Genomic DNA, 17582 nt, shown 5'->3' on the forward strand with positions numbered 1-17582 from the left:
GAGAAAGGAAAGAGAAATGGACAGGTGCCCCCACACTGTGCCAAGCACCTTCCCATCATTTATCTTATTTGAAAGCATGTGAGTCTCACAGGCAGGGGTTGCTACCATTGAAGCTTAGAGGTCTCCACTGATGTGCTCTGGGCCACAGCAGGTGTCAGGATCCAAATCCACCTCAATCATCTTCTAGAGTCAGTGCTCGCTCCACCTGCCACAGTGCATCTCAGGGGCTGAGTTCTGTTTAGTAAGCCTATGAGCATTTCTATAAAGTAATAATAAGTACCAACATCAGATTACTATTGTTAAAATAGTATATCGATATATGTGTTGTGCTTTGTAAACTCTAAATGCCAAACAATGGAGATGATGTATTGTGGATGTATTATTGAAAATTTAGCATGACTCTTTTTTTTTTTTTTTTTTTTTTTTTTTTGAGACGGAGTCTTGCTGTGTCACCCAGGCTGGAGTGCAGTGGCGTGATCTCGGCTTACTGCAACCTCTGCCTCCCGGGTTCAAGTGGGATTCTCCTGCCTCAGCCTCCCGACTATCTGGGACTACAGACACATGCCACCACACCCAGCTTTTTTTTTTTTTTTTTTTTTTTTGTATTTTTAGTAGGGACGGGGTTTCACTATGTTGGTCAGGCTGGTCTTAAACTAGGGAAGATAACTTAAAATACCTCTGCCTCCAATGTGGTAGAGTTCACTAGAGCCATTTTCATAACAAAAACAGAAAATCATAATGAAGATGCATATTACTTAAAAAATATTGCCAATAGCAATTTGTACATAGAAAGCTAGAATCACTAAGAGGAGAACCTCTGAAGCAGCTATGATGCTTCCAATTGACTGTTGAAAACCACTGTGTACACGAGTATGGTTTTCATAGGTGGGACATGTGGCCATAGCATAGGAAAATATTAGTATAATTCAAATGTAGCAAGAGCAGAGTGGTGTTAAATATAAGATTTTTTTCTAGGTACTGTCAGGGAAAATCTTGTGCTTACTACTTCCCTAAAAAGAGAGAGGAGAGTAAGTGGGGGAAAACACACACATACTTTTACCCTTCAAAGACGTATCCCTTCATTCATACATAGTAATCAGACGCCACCAAATATTTCTGGCTCACAATCGTTTGCAAATTGCCTGGCTACCACTCACCTTGTTTCATCCTTGCCTACACATTCGTCAGCCATCAGAACCACCTACAACGGCTTCCACTCAGAATAGCATGGTTACTAACAAATCCCCTCAAAGGGAAAATGAATGCGTGCAGTCGGGTGACACCCTTCCTTTTTCCTTCTTCTTCCCCGTGGCTGGGGCCCACTTGGCACTAAGCGTCCTTCTGTACAGATGGTGCACTCTTTTCTGCTCCTGCTTTATCACATTCTCTGCCAAAGCACCGAGTGCCAGTTTCCCGGTGAGAATCTGCTTGCAGAAAGCTAGCTGCCTAGGTTATGTCACCTCCTTTGCAGTCTACTGGGGTTACAGTGAGACAATGGCTAGGAACAGAGAAGAGAAAGGAGGTAGGCAGAGATGGAGTTTGTACAAGGAAGAAAATTACTGGAGAAATGGAATGCATTCACTTGTGTGAACTTTATTAAGTTATTTTGACTCTCTGGACTTCAGTTGTCTCATCTCTAAAGTGAAGGAGTTGAACTGGATATCTATTGCTTCTCACCTCTAACATTCTACAAGCTTGTGGCCTTTTAGCTTAGCTTCAGATGATGCATAGAAGTGAGCTCCATTGTGCTGAAAACCTTCTACATGGAAGTGATAACTGTATTATGGCCAGTCAGCAATTTGGAGGAGGAATAAATAAGTTTCAGATAAGTGCGGGTGGTAGCTTCTTTATAGCAAAACTAGGTCTGCCTGATGAAACATTTCAGTGAGGTCCTAATTTCAGACGGCCGTGTTCTTCAATGTGAAGAAGAGTTTTCTACGCAGGTGCAGGTTTCTTGTGATGTAGACAATTAGTCTGGTGTTGCTGATGCAGGAAAGGATGATTTACTGGGCTTTTACTGTAAGTTTGGCTTCAGGGACATAGTGGTAAACAATTTTGAACCTAATAGCCATACAGCAGGATGCGCAGTGGCTCACACCAGCAGACTACAGGCAGTCTTTCCACTAGAGTGCCAGATTATGGCTACCTGCCCTTCAAATATTTTTGCTGATGTGGAGACCATTCTGAAAGGCTTTCAGAGGGGTCTGACCTCACCCTGTTTCCTACTGTGGCCATCAGAGCAGCTGTGAGAGCGCTACTCAGGATCTCTGGGCAGGTTCTGGGGCTGTCCAAGATTCCAAGATTCCAGGGAAAAGTCTGCAGCATTTTTATAGGACTCCGGGCTCTCACTCAACTCCACACTCTGCTGTGTGGCTATAAATGTTTCTCTGTAGATTCTGTTATATACTATGTAGAAATAAAGAAGAATGCTTGAGGTAAAAAAGAATACTGCTGTTTTGATATTGAGCTTTCACACATCTGAATTATGAGTCATTCCTCCATCAATATGTTCTAATAACTATTTTGAATATATAACAACTACGTATTTTGTGATCTCCCCACCTTTCTTTCCTATTAAAGTTTCTGCTTGAGGGGTATGGGTAGAACTTGACAGAAAAACAGGTTTTGTTTTTTCTTTTTAACTATGCTGGGGTTCTGCATACAATTATGTATTAAAATGGGTGGTGGTCCTTTGTTTCCTATACTTTTCATTTGCTACATATTTATTTTTCCTTGTAGCACATACCCTGGCATGCACAAGAACAACTCAGATCACAAGAATCATATATAACCCAGAGCTAGGGAAATACTAGTATTAAAAGTATATTAATCTGCTCAGACTGCCACAACAAAATGCCATAGACTAGGTGGATTAGTCAGAAATTTATTTTCTCACAGTTCTGGAGGCTAAAAGTCCAAGATCAGGGTTCTAGCCAACTCTGTTTCTGGTGAAGACTCTCTTCCTGGCTTACATACAACCACCTTCTTCCTATGTCCTCATATGGCCTTTTCTCAGTGGATGCTTGGTGGGAGAGAGTGCACGCTCTGGTGTCTCTTCTTATAAGGATGCTAATCCTATTGCATCAGGGCCTTACCCTTATGGCCTCATTTAACCTTGATGACTTCCTTCGAGGCCCTATCTTCAAATATAGTCATGCTGGAGGTTAAGGCTTGAATATATACATTTTGGTGGGATATAAACATTCAGTTCATAACAAGAAGTACAATTCTCAGGGGAAGTAGTGTAGGGTTGAAGATAGTGGAGTTTAGTGGCTAAAGAGTATGGTCTTTGGAGTCAGTTACATCCTAGTTTGATTTCTTGTTTTGCCACTTACTGTGTGACCTTGGGTGAATTCATTCCTCAATTTTTTTTTTTTTAGTATCTACTGGGTGTTATTTGAGGAGTTGGTCATAGAGTTGTAAATATGACAGAAGTAACAATACTGTGGGAAGTCCTTAGAAAAGTAGATGGAGCATGGGAAGTATTCAGCAAATCCTAGTTTCCAAAATTTTCTGATTAGTTCAGGCCTAGTAGAAATAGGTTCTATTTTGTTTAGAATCCCTTGGATTTCCCAGGAATTGAGTCAACTCCAGTGGGACTGTACTTTAGCAAACATTGTACAGTTTCTGCAAGGAGAGCGGTTGTCCCTGAGGTGTATGCGTGTCCTTGTGTATATGAGAAGGCATGTGTTCAGGTGGGGAGAAGGAATGCTGGTCACAGATGGCAGGGACAATAGAGCTGGATGTAAGCAGAGACTAAAAAGCCCCATTGTGCACTGACTGATGAGGCTTAGTCACTACAGATTGTGCTATAGGAGAATTGGTTCTCTGATGGTCTCTTGAAGCCATCCATTGTCTCTGAAATTCTTTGAGGTGAAAGGTGAGCCACAGGAGGTTCTTCTATTGGAGATTCTGCCTGGATTTCCCCAGTCTACCTTAGGGAGTCTCTCCAATTCTGAGGTCATGTTGATTTCTTTTCCAACCTTGATCAACAGATGCATATGTTCATGTGCACACACACACACACACATATATACTTTAAAAACTTATAATAGAGGTCTTTTAGGTGTAAGAGCATTGAGGGCATAAATATTACAATCAACTTTGTTTTCTGCTAAGGGAAGGAAATGATTCAGCAGCGTCCTCTTGCTGTTTAGAATTACAGATAACATCTTTTAATTCTTTATTGGTTTTAAAATTAATTTGTTATCATAACAATCTAAAGGTGTCTTAAAAGCTGTCCTCTAGAATCTCTAGTAATATCTCAGTACAACCACTGAGAGTTTTTTCAATCACTTGAAGGTTTTCTAACCTTCAAATTAATTCTGGTGGCATCAGAATGCTGCAGAAAGGGCATCGGGCTGAGGGAGACTGGAGGAATTGGAAGGACTCTAGTCCTCCATCTGCCTCAAGCCAGGAAGGACCTTGAGAAAGTCACCAACAGATTCCCTTAGAAGCAGATTCTAGTCTTCCAGTTTAATTAATCTCCCTGGGACTTAATATTCCTATTTGCAAAATGAAGGTATTAGAGTAGATGACCTCAAATGCTCTTTCTGGTTGATCCTTAAAAGTGGCCAGACGGAAATGCCACGGGCATTATGCTTTATGTGCATTATCACATTTAATTTTCTCATGACACTTGTCACTCACATTATCCTCATTTTTCAGACAAGGAAACCAAAGGCTAGAGAAGTTAAGAAATTGGCCCTGAGATCCTTACAGTGAGTAAGTAATAGTCAATCCCAGACTGCATTCATAAACATTATGTGATCTTGTTCAATGAATTAAAATAGCCTTTGTCCAGATGTGAGCTTCGCTGTAAGGGGACACAATTAAACATAAGACAGTTTTCTGCATTTTTGTGTGTCCATGTCAGATTTGGGACACATAAAAGAAACATACTTGAAGTGATTAGGTTTTTAACTGCTGTCTAAACAATAATTTGGCAAAGGAAGAGAAAAATTTGGGCTTGAGGTCTTCAACATGGGCATGCGATTGGGGGACTGGTCTTCAACCATGGGTAGGATTTGAAGAAACAAGGGATTTACAGGAGGATGCTACAGAATGTGAACATAACAAGAGAAAAGATGAGACAGAAGTTGTGTCTGGTACACAACTACCCATGACTGAAGACCAGCCCCCCAATTGCATGCCCATGCTGAAGACTTCAAGCCCAAATTTTTCTCTTCCTTTGCCAAATTATTGTCTAGACAGCAGTTAAAAACCTAATCACTTCAAGTGTGTTTTTTGTATGTTTATTTCTTTTATGTGTCCCAAATCTGACTTGGACACACAAGAATGCAGAAAACTGTCTTATGTTTAATTGCGTCCTCTTACAGCCAAACTCAGGTCTGGTACAGGTAGTTGCTGGGCTTTCTGTGAGTTGTGGAGGTCTGCGTTATGAAATTAACTTGGAAAGACACAGGGCGGCTCTAGGGATGAGATGGTAGGAATGTAGGGAGTTCATTCCAAGTGATAACTAAAGGACAAAAGTAGATTTAGGGACAGTTTAGTTACAGGGGATGCAAGAAAAGGAAATGTCAAAGATGACTCAAGATTTTTTCACTGGATTTCTAAGAAATGTTAATATTGCCATACTGCTCTGTGTAAGATATAAGAAATGATTTTTGGATGAAGAAAAAGCAGGAAGATAGAACTGGAACTTACTAGTGGAAAGGGACACACGAAAAATGGGAATATTTTATATTCTTATTTAGAGGGGTGTGTGTGTGTGTATGTTGCTTCTCTCTTTCCAAAACTTTTGTAAAGTCTGCTTTACATACAAAGGATTTTGGAACACTCCTTTTTGTTTCTTTCATTTTGCTTTTGGTGGAAATCAAGGAAAGGGACTATATTACTCATATGGTAGATTGATATTGTGCAGAACAGGAACAGTTTGTGGAGACACTGAGTTAATTTAGCTAGGGTTTGGAGCTAGATGGAGCATGAGAACTTACCCTTCCCAACCCAAACACACATCCCTACCTCACCCTTGCCTTCTTAATGTTTGCATTAGACTTTCAATAGGATATGGAATGGAAATTAGTTCAATCTTACCTAGACCTAAGGAAAAGTATGAAGCCCTCAGCTGATGAATGTGTTAGATATGGAACGGTAATCAAGAAAAGTAGAGAGGAAAGTCATATCTATGAAAAGCAATCTAAATGAAGTAGAACAGTTCTAATCCCATGAGATCCATTCATAGCATGATTATTAATAAGTTGATTTATTTAAATGATCTTTTATGTCCCTTTAAACAAATCCTTTGGAACTTTAAAAAGCAAAGAAGCTAAGATAAACTCAAGTTTTTTGAATGCATATGCTGCCAGGTTTTCAGGAAAGTATATATTTGGCAGTCAACATTTATTGAGTACCAGTTAAAATTAAGGCATTACACTTTGTCTTGTGGGAAGATACAAAAGAATCATGTCTCTGCCTTTGCAGTCTAGGGTTTACTTCATACACTGTGATCCTTTTCTATTGACAGAGAAGGTATTAACTTGGAATCTTAGATTTTGAAAGGAAGTTAGATGACTATACTACTCTTTCCAAGTCTGCAATGGTTTTTTTTTTTTTTTTTTTTTTAAATGAGATATTCTAGCGGCATCCTTTATCCTCTGTTTCTAACTTGAATCTCAGCAAAGTTGAGGAAATTCTAGAAAAATCAGAGCTAGTAGTGTTTATAGTGATTAGAACATAAGTGTATGTGTGTGTGTGTGTGTGTGTGTGTATTGGGGAGAAAGAAGGAGAGGAAGGAAGGGCATGAAAATTAGTATAGAAAATTGAGAGATGGCATTTGGGATTTTCAAATATAATAAAATATTTATAGGTCTTAAAACATTTTAAACTGATTTAGAAAACTGGAAAAATTACTAAATCAGATTTAGGTTTGTAAGCTATCGAGTTGTGTCCCATACTTCATTTTAAAACATATTATTGGCTGGGGGTGGTGGCTCACATCTGTAATCCTAGCACATTGGGAGACTGAGGCAGGCAGGTCACCTGAGGTCAGGAGTTCCAGACCAGCCTGGCCAACATGGTGAAACCCCATCTCTACTAAAAATACAAAAATTAGCTGGGCATGGTGTCATGTGCCTGTAATCCCAGCTACTCAGGAGGCTGAGGTGGGAGAATCATTTGAACTCCGGAGGTGGAGGTTGCAGTGAGCTAAGATCACACCATTGCACTCCAGTCTGGGCAAAAAGAGCTAGATTCCATCTAAAAAAAAAAAAGTTATTTTCTTCATGTCCATTTGTCCAAATGATACATTCAGTACAAGTCAGCTGTACAATTTCATTCACAGAATAAAAGTATCATAGACTGGCATAAAATTCTTTATCTAGTACAACCATCATCTCTATGACTTTTTCACTCATTCTAGACCTTCAAGAAGGAGAAACTTTTCCTTTAGTGGATCCTAGGGTATCACTGGAAAGCTTGGACTATGTAAAAGACTCTGAATTGAGTTGAAATTTGTCTTCCTGGAGTTTCCATTTATTTATGCCAACTGATAACTTAGAAACACAAACAAAATAGGATAACCCTTGTTCATAATACAGCTATGAAAGGTTTGAAGCTTTCTACCATGTCAAACCAATCTCCATTCGCCTCTTCTGCGTGTCTCTTCTTCTCCAGGCTGAACATCTGCATTTCCTTCTTCCTTTCTCTGTGCAGTGTGACTTGAAGTTTTGTCATTGACTGAAAAATATCCAATATGCCCATATTCTTGTTAGTGATCATAATGATGGCATAGTATCTTAAGAGTGATTCATTCATTCAAGAAATTATTTACTGAGTACTCACTAAGTCAGAGTTTCATGCTGAATACTAAAGATAGAGCAGTGAACACAGTAGAATAGAACTGTCATTCTCATGGAGCTTACACTTAAGTGAAGGAGACAGAAAATATATTAGATATACAGTATAATATAATGTATAAAATAGGAGAGTTTAGGGGAAAAATAAGCAGGACAGAGATAATAAGATATAGATGGGGAGAGAGTTGTTAGGGTCATTGGTTAAGGTGACCTAGGAATGCCTCACTGAAGAGATAAGTCTTAAGTAAAGACTTAGGAACATGAAGGAATGAGTTTGTGGATATTTGGTGAAAGAGAGTTCCAGACAGATGAAAGAGCAAGTTCAAAGGCCTTGAGATGGGGCAAAGCTGGTATGTTAAGAAAATGAAAGCAAAATAGCAAGGAGGCTAGTGTGGTGAAAAAGGAAAAGCTAGAGCAGAATTAGGAGATGAAGTCACAGTGGGGTTAGATCATTAAGGACTTTGGCTATGAACCTGAGAGCAATGAGGAACTGTTGGAACATTTGGAGCAGAGGAGTGACTTGATATAACTTTTAGCAGAAACACTCTGGTTGCTACTGCTGGTGTTGATTAGACAGAAAGTGAAGCAGGAGGACCAGCTAGGAGACTACCGCAATAATGTAGGCAAGACATAATGGTGGCATGTGGACTGGCATAGCAGTGGAATCCGTGAGAAACAGTTGAATTCTGGATACAGTTTGAAGCTAGAGCTGATAAGATTTGCTAGTGAATCAGAAGTGGGTTGTGAAAGAAAAAAGTAGTGTCAAGGATAACTGCAAGACTTTCAGCCTGAGTCACCATTTACTGAGCTGAGTAGGGTGGGTATAGGGAGTGAGGAGCAGGTTGATGGGGGATGATAAGGAGTTCAGCTTTGGATCTATGAAGTTCAAGCTGCCTATCGCCACATGAATGGAAGTCTGGGTTGGAGATAAACTTGTAAGAATTATCTGCACAGAGATGGGACTTAAATAGAGGAACTTGAAGGTTATCACCAAAAGGGAGAGAGTGATGTAAGAGAAGATAAGATAGTTGTGAGGGCTCCTGGGTGGTTGACCCACAGAGAACTGGGCAGACTGCTTCCTCTCCTCCTATGTATCCACTTGGACTAAAGCCCCTTAAGATCACTTTAGTCTTCTGGGTAGCTCCACCATACTGTGGACTTGTACTGAGCCTTCTGTTTCTGACTTTCCCAGCCTACCCTCTGAGTCTTTTTCCTGTGTGCTACTCCTAACCTGCATCCTCCTACATCCCACCACCTCTGGGTTATATCCACCATGTGGAGGCTGATGGACCCCCACCAAAATTCAGTTTGGATGTCAAGACTGATAATGCTATACTCCAACACCAAGGGTATGAAAAGTTTCATTACTTACAAAATAGAAGTCTCAGAAATCAGGATGGGCTTCTCAAGGAAAGGATACTGGCTCCATATTTATATTGTGGAAGGAGGCTGGAGCTGGGTCAAGGTACCCACATGTGGGGAAGGGCTTATGTGGTTTGTATCTCCTGCAGGAGCCAAAGAAGAGAACACTCAAGCTGTTTTAACAGCTTTCCCAGAGGTGGGGCAAGAGGGAAAGAATGAGGGGTGAGGATTAAAATACGGCAGTAGTCAAATATCAAAAAATGGTGTTAGATACATTATTATATCCTGCTTTTTTGTCATTAATATTCTGGACTTGAGTTCAGGGATCATTCATTTATCCTCATTCAACGCACTCTTGTTAAATGTAGCCCATTAACCCCAGCTCCTAAAATCCCCTTGGATCCAATTATATCAAAGAGTATTTTTACAATACCACCAAGCCACTTATCATTGGAAAATGTAATGATGATAACCTCAACATTTTTAATGATTGATTTAAAAATGCTTAATATGACAAAGCTAAGAAGAAAACACTGTGGCATCTCACTCAACTATTTCCTCCAGGTTGACGTAATCCATTAGCTACCCTTTGAATGCAGCCAATCACTAACTTGTCACATTACACTGGCATCCAAACCTTATTATTCCACAGTGTCTCAAAGAAAGTTATTGTATTAGTCTGTTCTTGTGTAGTTATAAAGAAATACTTGAGGTTGGGTAACCGATAAAGGAAAGAGTTCTAATTGGCCCATGGTTCTGCAAGCTGAACGGGAAGCCCGGTGCTAGCAATGGCTCGGCTTCTGGGGAGCTCTTACTCATGGCAGAAGGTGACAGGGAGCCAGCATGTCACATGGCGAGAGCTGGAGCAAGGGGGAGGGAGGTGCCACACATTTTTAAACAACCAGATCTCACATGAACTCACTCATCACCGAGGGGATGGGGCTGAGCCATTCAAGAGGGGTCCGTCCCCATGATGCAAACACCTCCCACTAGACCTCACCTCCAACACTGGGAATTACAGTTTAACATGAGATTTTGAGGGGACAAATACCCATACCATATCAGTCATAAAAAACAATGCTAATTCTCTTGCATAAATCCAGATGGTTTACCAGATTAATAATAGTATCAAAGGAAGAAACATGGTTATATTTGCTTTGTGATTATATTCTCAGAATGCTGTTGGGAATCCATCACAAATATAGCTCCCTGAAGCTTTTTGATTTCAGTTTCATCTATTTTTGCTCTCCTAATACTGCTCTTAGTACCCTGAGATCTCAATGGCAAACTATTTTATACTGTGTTTATAATTCATCATTATAAGGAGACATGAGCTCATTTAGAACATATAGGTGCTGTCCAATAGTCTTTACCCTCACTGGGGTTCAATTTCTTCCTAATAATGTTCAGCTGGGGTTTTGGAGGTTGAACACCATTATCTTTATCTCATCGTGATATCATTAATTCAAAGTCACAGGCCTTCCTTTGCTTCATAACTTTGGTATTTTTAATCCTCCCTTCTCCTAATCTCATCTCATTTGCGATTCTAGTGACTCTGATGTGAATCTAACTGGCCCTACCATTTTTATCCTCAACGTTCATTTTTTTTCCGTCACTCATTTAATAATTCTATTTGCTATGTTCCTAGCACTGTATCACTAAGATGACGAATACAAAATACATGAATACTTTTCAATTGTTGTTTTCTTTAAAAAATATCTGAGGCTACATTTTTGTTTAGTTTTCTTTCCCCTTTCCTCCTCATTTTATCATTTAGCAATTGCTCTCAAAATTGTATTTTTGAGAACATCATAACACTTTTGAGTCATAATCTCCTTAGGAGTCTCATGCCATGAATAATGCATATCTTTTCTGTAAACACTTTGCAGACATTCATCTAGTCTAGGGTGTACAACTCGTGATGTCCAGTTTTCTTTTCCTTGAAAAAGTCAAAATTCAAGATAGCATGGTCACTTTCTTTTAGATTTCACATTACTTTCACTTCATCAATAAGTTCCCCTTGTTGTCAGAGCTAGGTCCAAAGTGGTTGTTTCCTCTGGCTACTTCCTTGTTGTTTTAGAGATTAAATTGTCATTAATTATACTCAAGAAACTTTTACATAGTTGGCTTTTAGCTAAATAAGTCTTTTTTTTATATTCATGGCTGGTTGATGTCTTGGTTCACTACTGATGAGAACAGGAACCTTGCCTGTCTTGTTCACCACTAATTCCTGCATCGTGGTGGGGCCATATGGCCAGTGATGTTATTACTTAGTGCTTTCTAGTGTGCTCTGCCTTCGGGAAATGGAGATGTCTATGCAGCATTAATATTTTCAACCTGTAACACTAGTCTGCTTCTCCTCTTAAAAATCTGTTTCTTTTGAATAAGACAAATCCTTCGCTTATCATGTTCTAATGTAGAGGGCAATCACATCACATTTCAGAGATTCATTGTTTCATATTTTTATTGATTTAACAAATATATATTGAGTGCCTACATAAGAATAACAATTACATTAAAAGCTATTGTGATTGAACATTAACTGTGTGTCGGGCACTTTCTAAGGCATTTTACATGAAGTAATTAACTTGATCTTTACAATCCAACTGAGATGCAGAGATATGGAATTTTCCAAGGTTAACATTTTAAGTGGAGGAATGTGACAGTATTCTAGGCACTGGTGATCAAGCAAAGGACAACATGGGCAAGATTCCTCTTCTAAGGGAGTTTACATATCAGTGAGGAAAGCAAATGGTAAATAAATTTTAAAAAGATACTTTGACAGAATGTGTGCTATGAAAAGAAAAACATGAGGATTTGCTAGAGAGAAAGTGGAGAAGAAAATACCTTTTATCAGATGGCCAGGGAAGAGTTATCTGGGGAGGCGACAGTTTAACTATGGTTCCACCAGGATGTTTTCAGTGGCATGTAACAGAAAACTGAAATCACAATAGTTTAAATAATAGGGGAATTGTTATCTTGCATAAAAAATGCCTTAAGCCAGGCATAGTGGTGTGTGCCTCTAGTCCCGTCTACTTTAGAGGCTGAGGTGGGAGGATGGCTTGAGCCTAGGAATTTGAAGCCAGTCTGGGCAACAAAGAAAGACCCCATTTCTTAAGAAAACAAAAGATGTCTTAAGGTAGAAGGGCTCTGGGAATAGTTCAGAGGGTAAAGGTGTAAGGAAATTTTTGTTCTTACATGCCTATCTCAGCATGTGGACTTGCTACCACCTTGCTCAAAAGACGGAATGACACTTGTAGCCGTTCTGTCCTCATCCACCTTAGGCAAAGTTCATAGGCAAAAAGAAAGTTTCTTCCTGTAGGTCTATTTTTTTAATCAGCTAAAAGATTGTATTAGTCTGTTTTTCATGCTGCTGATAAAGACATACCTGAGACTGGGTAATTTATAAAGAAAAAGAGGTTTAATGGACTCAGAGTTCCATGTGGCTGAAGAGGCCTCACAATCATGGTGGAAGGTAAAAGGCATGTCTTACATGGCAAGAAAAGAGAGAATAAGAGCCAAGCAAAAGGGGTTTACCCTTGTAAAACAATCAGCTATCATGAGACTTATTCACTACCATGAGAACAGTATGGGGGAAACCATCCCCACGATTCAGTTATCTCCCATGGAGTCCCTCCCACAACATGTGGAATTACGGGAGCTACAATTCAAGATGAAATTTGGGTGGGGACACAGAAAAACCATATCAGAAATCTTTGTTCCCAGCAGACTTCATATTATACCATATTGGCCAAAATTGTGTCACTTCCATGAGGAATGATGTTACCATGACTGATGCAGAGTCTAAGTTTTAGTTAGACTGATTGAGAGTCAGTCACTGGAGCTTGGGTTTGCATCACTTTTGCTAAGTGCAAGAACAAACAGAGAAGGGTAAACAATTTAAAAATTAGGTACAAAAAAGGGGATAGATTGGTGTAGAAAATGAAGTAGAGGTTCATTCCGCTTCAAAGGAAATTTCCTCCCAGTCTAATTGAGAATAGATAGTAACCTCTCTTAGAAGCAAAATTTACTCAAAGACCTGTGCTAATATTCTTAAATATCTGCTAGCCATAATTAAGAAATCAATATACTCTGTGTTCTTAGCTCCCACATTTTAGCCTAGATATTTGTCCCGGCATGCCTGAACATGTCCAAGCAAGCATTAGGTCATAGCTTATTCCTCTTTCCTTATTTGGAAGTGTTTTTGCCTCTCTCACCATTCCACAAGTTACTTCCTTTTTTCCTTTGTTCTCCTCTGCCTTCACCTCTTTTAGGAAGTTTTAAATTGCTAGCCAACTGGGACAAGTACAGAATGCGAGGTCCCGTTCCAGCCAATGGAAACCAGACACAGCAGTAGGTAACCAGACGTGTCAGGTTATAAATGATCCTGTCTCTTTTGTTTGTGTGTGCCCTCGTGACAAGATTGCTAGTGAGTGGCACCCTTTCTGCAGAAAGTAAACTAGCCTTGCTGAGAGATCCTTTGTTTCAGTGTTGATTTTTCTGAGAACCCATCCCCAACAATTGGGATAGGCAATTGCTAGTGCCTGTAGTAAGCTTCATCTCGAGAAATAAGAAGGTGTCCACCATATGAGGATCTGGGGGAAGAATTTTCAGAGAAGTAAACAACAGGTACAAGTCCTTGAGAGCAGGAACTAGCTTAATACATTCAAGAAACAGAAAGAGGGTTGTTTGTCACATAGTCACCTGGGATCACACAAAGTAGGAAACGGGAAGAGGTGAGAAGTGAAATGGCGTAGTGTTTGAATGTGGGCTTAGGAGCTATAGTTTCTGGGTTCAAATAACAGACCTGTGTTTATTATTTATTTGTCATTTCACAAATTATCTAAGTTAGCTGTGTCTCAGTTTCCTCATGATTAAAACACATATAAATAATCATATAAACTCATGAAATTGTTGAAAGATAAGAAAATAAACAATTAGAACAGGGCATAGAATATTGTAGGTGCTCAATAAATGTCAGTTATCATTATTATATCACTGGTTCAGGGTTCAGATCACATAGGATCTTGGAGGCCATAAGACAAGTGTGTCAATTTTATTTAAATTAAACCATAAAGCCATTGAAGTGTTTTAGGCAGGCAGTGATCTAATATGATTTAGATTTTTACAGAATAGTTTTTTTTCCTGCTATGTATAGATTAGGGTACAGGGAAGTGGGGAAAGAGTAGATGCAGGATAGTTAGTAGGATTTTACAGTAAACTAGGTCAGGTGGGTTTGACTAGGGTGAAAGCACTGGGGAGGAAGATAGAGCCAACAGAACTTAACAGCTAACACTTGAGCTTGTGGTTTAGGGAAATAAGGAATTCTGAATGTTTGACATGAAAAACTGGAAAAAATCGTGATGCCCTTTATAGAGATAGGGAAGGGCCCCATAGGATTCATAAAACTGCCAAAGGGGTCTACGGAACAAAAATGTTCAGAACCCTGCTTTAAAATCCTTTGTCTGTGAATCCACTCTTCCACATTTCTTTAGAGTTTTTCTTTTATCCTTCCTGTTTTCTTGGTAACTCACTTTCTCCCAATGTATACACTTGATCTGATGATACATAAAACCATTTGTGAAGATGATTTAGGTCAAGCTGGTTTAGCATACAGCAGAAATGAGAACACAATGAATTTAGCACTAGCTTGTTGAATACGTCCCAGAGCTTTCAAAGCCCAGCTGTTCAAGTTCAGTAAATGACTCTCATGAAAAGTGATTGGTAGTTATGTTCATTTCTATTTCTCCTACCCTTTCCTTCCAGCTGCTAAAGCCTAATTTTTACTGTAGGTCAAAATAATTGTAATTTCTTTCATTCTCAAAGTCAAGTTAAAAGCAGACAGAATAGCCATCTCGGTTTAGCCTGATTGCATTCCATTGACATAGTCCAGATGGCCTTCACTGATGGGTAGATACATGCGTCTCTCCTACCTGTCCCTCAAAGTGTCCTGTGAGGATACAATCTGTGTAGACATCCATCTTTGCATACCACATGGACTTTTTTCCCCACGTTTTACTGAATATCAACATTTAAAAAGGGAGTTCATAAAGTTCCTGCAAATAACTCAAACCTTATTGCATTTTGATGGCAACAACAAAAACAAAACCTTGTACATTATACTTTTACTGGCAAGGTCCACTCTCATGTTTGTGTGGTTCTGCAAGTACAATAACTCATAGGATAAGTTTTTTGCTATACCTAAAGATAATATCATTGACATGCCACTAGTATTTGGGCACATAAATTATCTTTCCAGTAGTGATGAAGACGTGAGCTTTGAACTACTTCTTTCCACTTTTCTTTCTTATGGTAAAAATCACTATATCACTCAGGACATTTTTTGTTGCAAATTATAGAAACCCAACTTGAGCTAGTTTTGGCAGAAAATCTAGCATAAAGATCAAAGGAAGAGTTAAAGACATTTTTACAAGGCAAGGAACAGAGCAGTTTCGGGAGTCTCAGAAACGAACAGGCACTGATGTTTGAACACTGCCTAGGTTCCTTTTCTTTCCATCTCTCATCTTTTTTTTTCTCTCTCAGCAGAACACCTTCTTCCACTGACAGCTTTGAGGCTGTATCTTTCCAGCTTTAGCATCAGAAAGGAAAGGAGTCTATGTCTCAGCTCCAAATGGAAAAATCCTAAAAAAGAACACTGATTGGTGATGTTAGGACAGAAGCCCAACAGCCATCAAATCACTGCAACAAGAAAATGAAGGTTACGTTGTAAGATAGCAGCCCTCAGATCATGACTTTAGATCTAGAGTAAAGGGGTAGTTCCCCAAGAGAGTGGGGGATGTTGTTCTCAGAAGAGAACCCTACTCAACAAAAACAAAACAATTTTTAAAATGGCAAGAGTTTACTAAAAGAACCCGTTTGCAAGATGGTCAGAAGGAATTGGTGGTCAACTCAGCAACTAGGGAATAGATTTACTGGTTCAGGAGTGGCACACACCTCTCCTTAGTTTTCAGTCTCAGACAGTTAAACTCATTGGATGATTTTCTTAATATACTTAGATATCTAATTGAAGATCAGCACTTTTTCAGCAATCACATCTTATTGAATTGTTTTGCTTTCTTTATGTCTCTGTTTTAATTTGAAGAAGTTTTTTTGTTTGTTTGTTTGTTTGTTTTTTTTGTTTTTGTTTTTTTAAATTCATTGCCTATTATGTGGCCTAGGAAATTTCCTCTTCAAGAAGTCATCTAGTATATGGTGAACCCAAACTGCTTTGGGCATTAATCAGTATTTTCCTTCTACACCAATAACTGGATTATAGACAAGCAGAATTGTTTGGACTAGATACTGACACATATCTGGAAGGAATTTTATTTATAGCTGGCATAATCCCTATATTTTTACCAACTAAGTCAGATTCAGAGAAGGTAAATGATTTGCCCAAAGTCACACCTCTCATTATTAAAAAAGCCAGCCCTAAAACCCCAGGATGGCCTGACTTCTCTGGTTTTTTATCTTTTCCATTACATCAGGCTTAGTGAAGAAAAGTGAATATAAATTCAACAAGAATGCACATGAATATGAGGTTGAGTCACCCCAGTTCCTGTTGATGAATACCTGCTGCTATTAGGTCTTAGAACATCAAGGGCAAACAGGAGGTGCCTTGCACAGAGAGAAGCTTTCCTCTCTCGTGTGTGCAAGACCTTTGGTGTTGGGAATATTATGGACAGCATAAAAGAACTTTCAGAGGAGATAGATTCCGTCTCTCTTCTTTTGACCCATGTCCAGCCAGGTTCTACTCACCATGTATCTCTCCAAGCAGCCTCTCCCTTGCTTTGCCACTGATGCGGCAGCTCCTTATTTTCCCTGCTTCCCAAACAGCCTCCTTCCAACCCATCATCACCATAGTGATCTGTCTAAAATGCAAATTGGAGCGCATCAGGCTCCAGCTTAAAATAGTTCAATGCCTACCCCTTCCTTCAACCAGACAGGATAAAATTCATTCTCTTTGCGCCATCATTCCTCTCTGCCTCTCTTCTCAATTCCTGCCAAACCTGGTGTCTGATTTGTTAAGATTCTGTACAGACCTAATAAATAGAACTCCTAGAAATTAGGGTCATGGAACCTTATTCATCTTGACGTATCTAGTAATGCACAAGTATTTATTGAACTGGATTACTTTTGAACCAGACTAGGTCTGAAAATCAAACAAAGCTATTTACTGAATAAGTTAATGTTTTTCTGACAAAACCACAAATACAAATAATTGCTCTTGTATATTACTTTTTAGTCTTCTGAAACTAGATTCATTGCTATTATAATACTATAAGCAACTGATGAAATAAATGGAATTTGAATTTTGCAATCTGATTTGCAGCTTGAGGGAATATCATGAAACTTAATGCAAGGCTAAATCCTGACTAAATGTGGGCAAGGAATTTTTATTTC

The 17582-nt window shown here is 39.1% G+C and overlaps 1 long non-coding RNA gene across 1 annotated transcript; it reads right to left on the bottom strand.

The window, feature by feature from the left end:
* Nucleotides 1-207: 207 nt before the first annotated feature.
* LOC126952626 (uncharacterized) lies at nt 208-17168 on the bottom strand. Its single transcript, XR_007724958.1, has 3 exons — nt 16938-17168; nt 7585-7698; nt 208-259 (listed from the first exon to the last, which is right to left on the bottom strand). It is a non-coding gene; the product is annotated as an uncharacterized LOC126952626 (long non-coding RNA).
* Between the last annotated feature and the right edge of the window lie 414 nt (nt 17169-17582).

Source organism: Macaca thibetana, chromosome 4 (assembly GCF_024542745.1).
Source record: "Macaca thibetana thibetana isolate TM-01 chromosome 4, ASM2454274v1, whole genome shotgun sequence".
NCBI lineage: Eukaryota > Metazoa > Chordata > Mammalia > Primates > Cercopithecidae > Macaca > Macaca thibetana.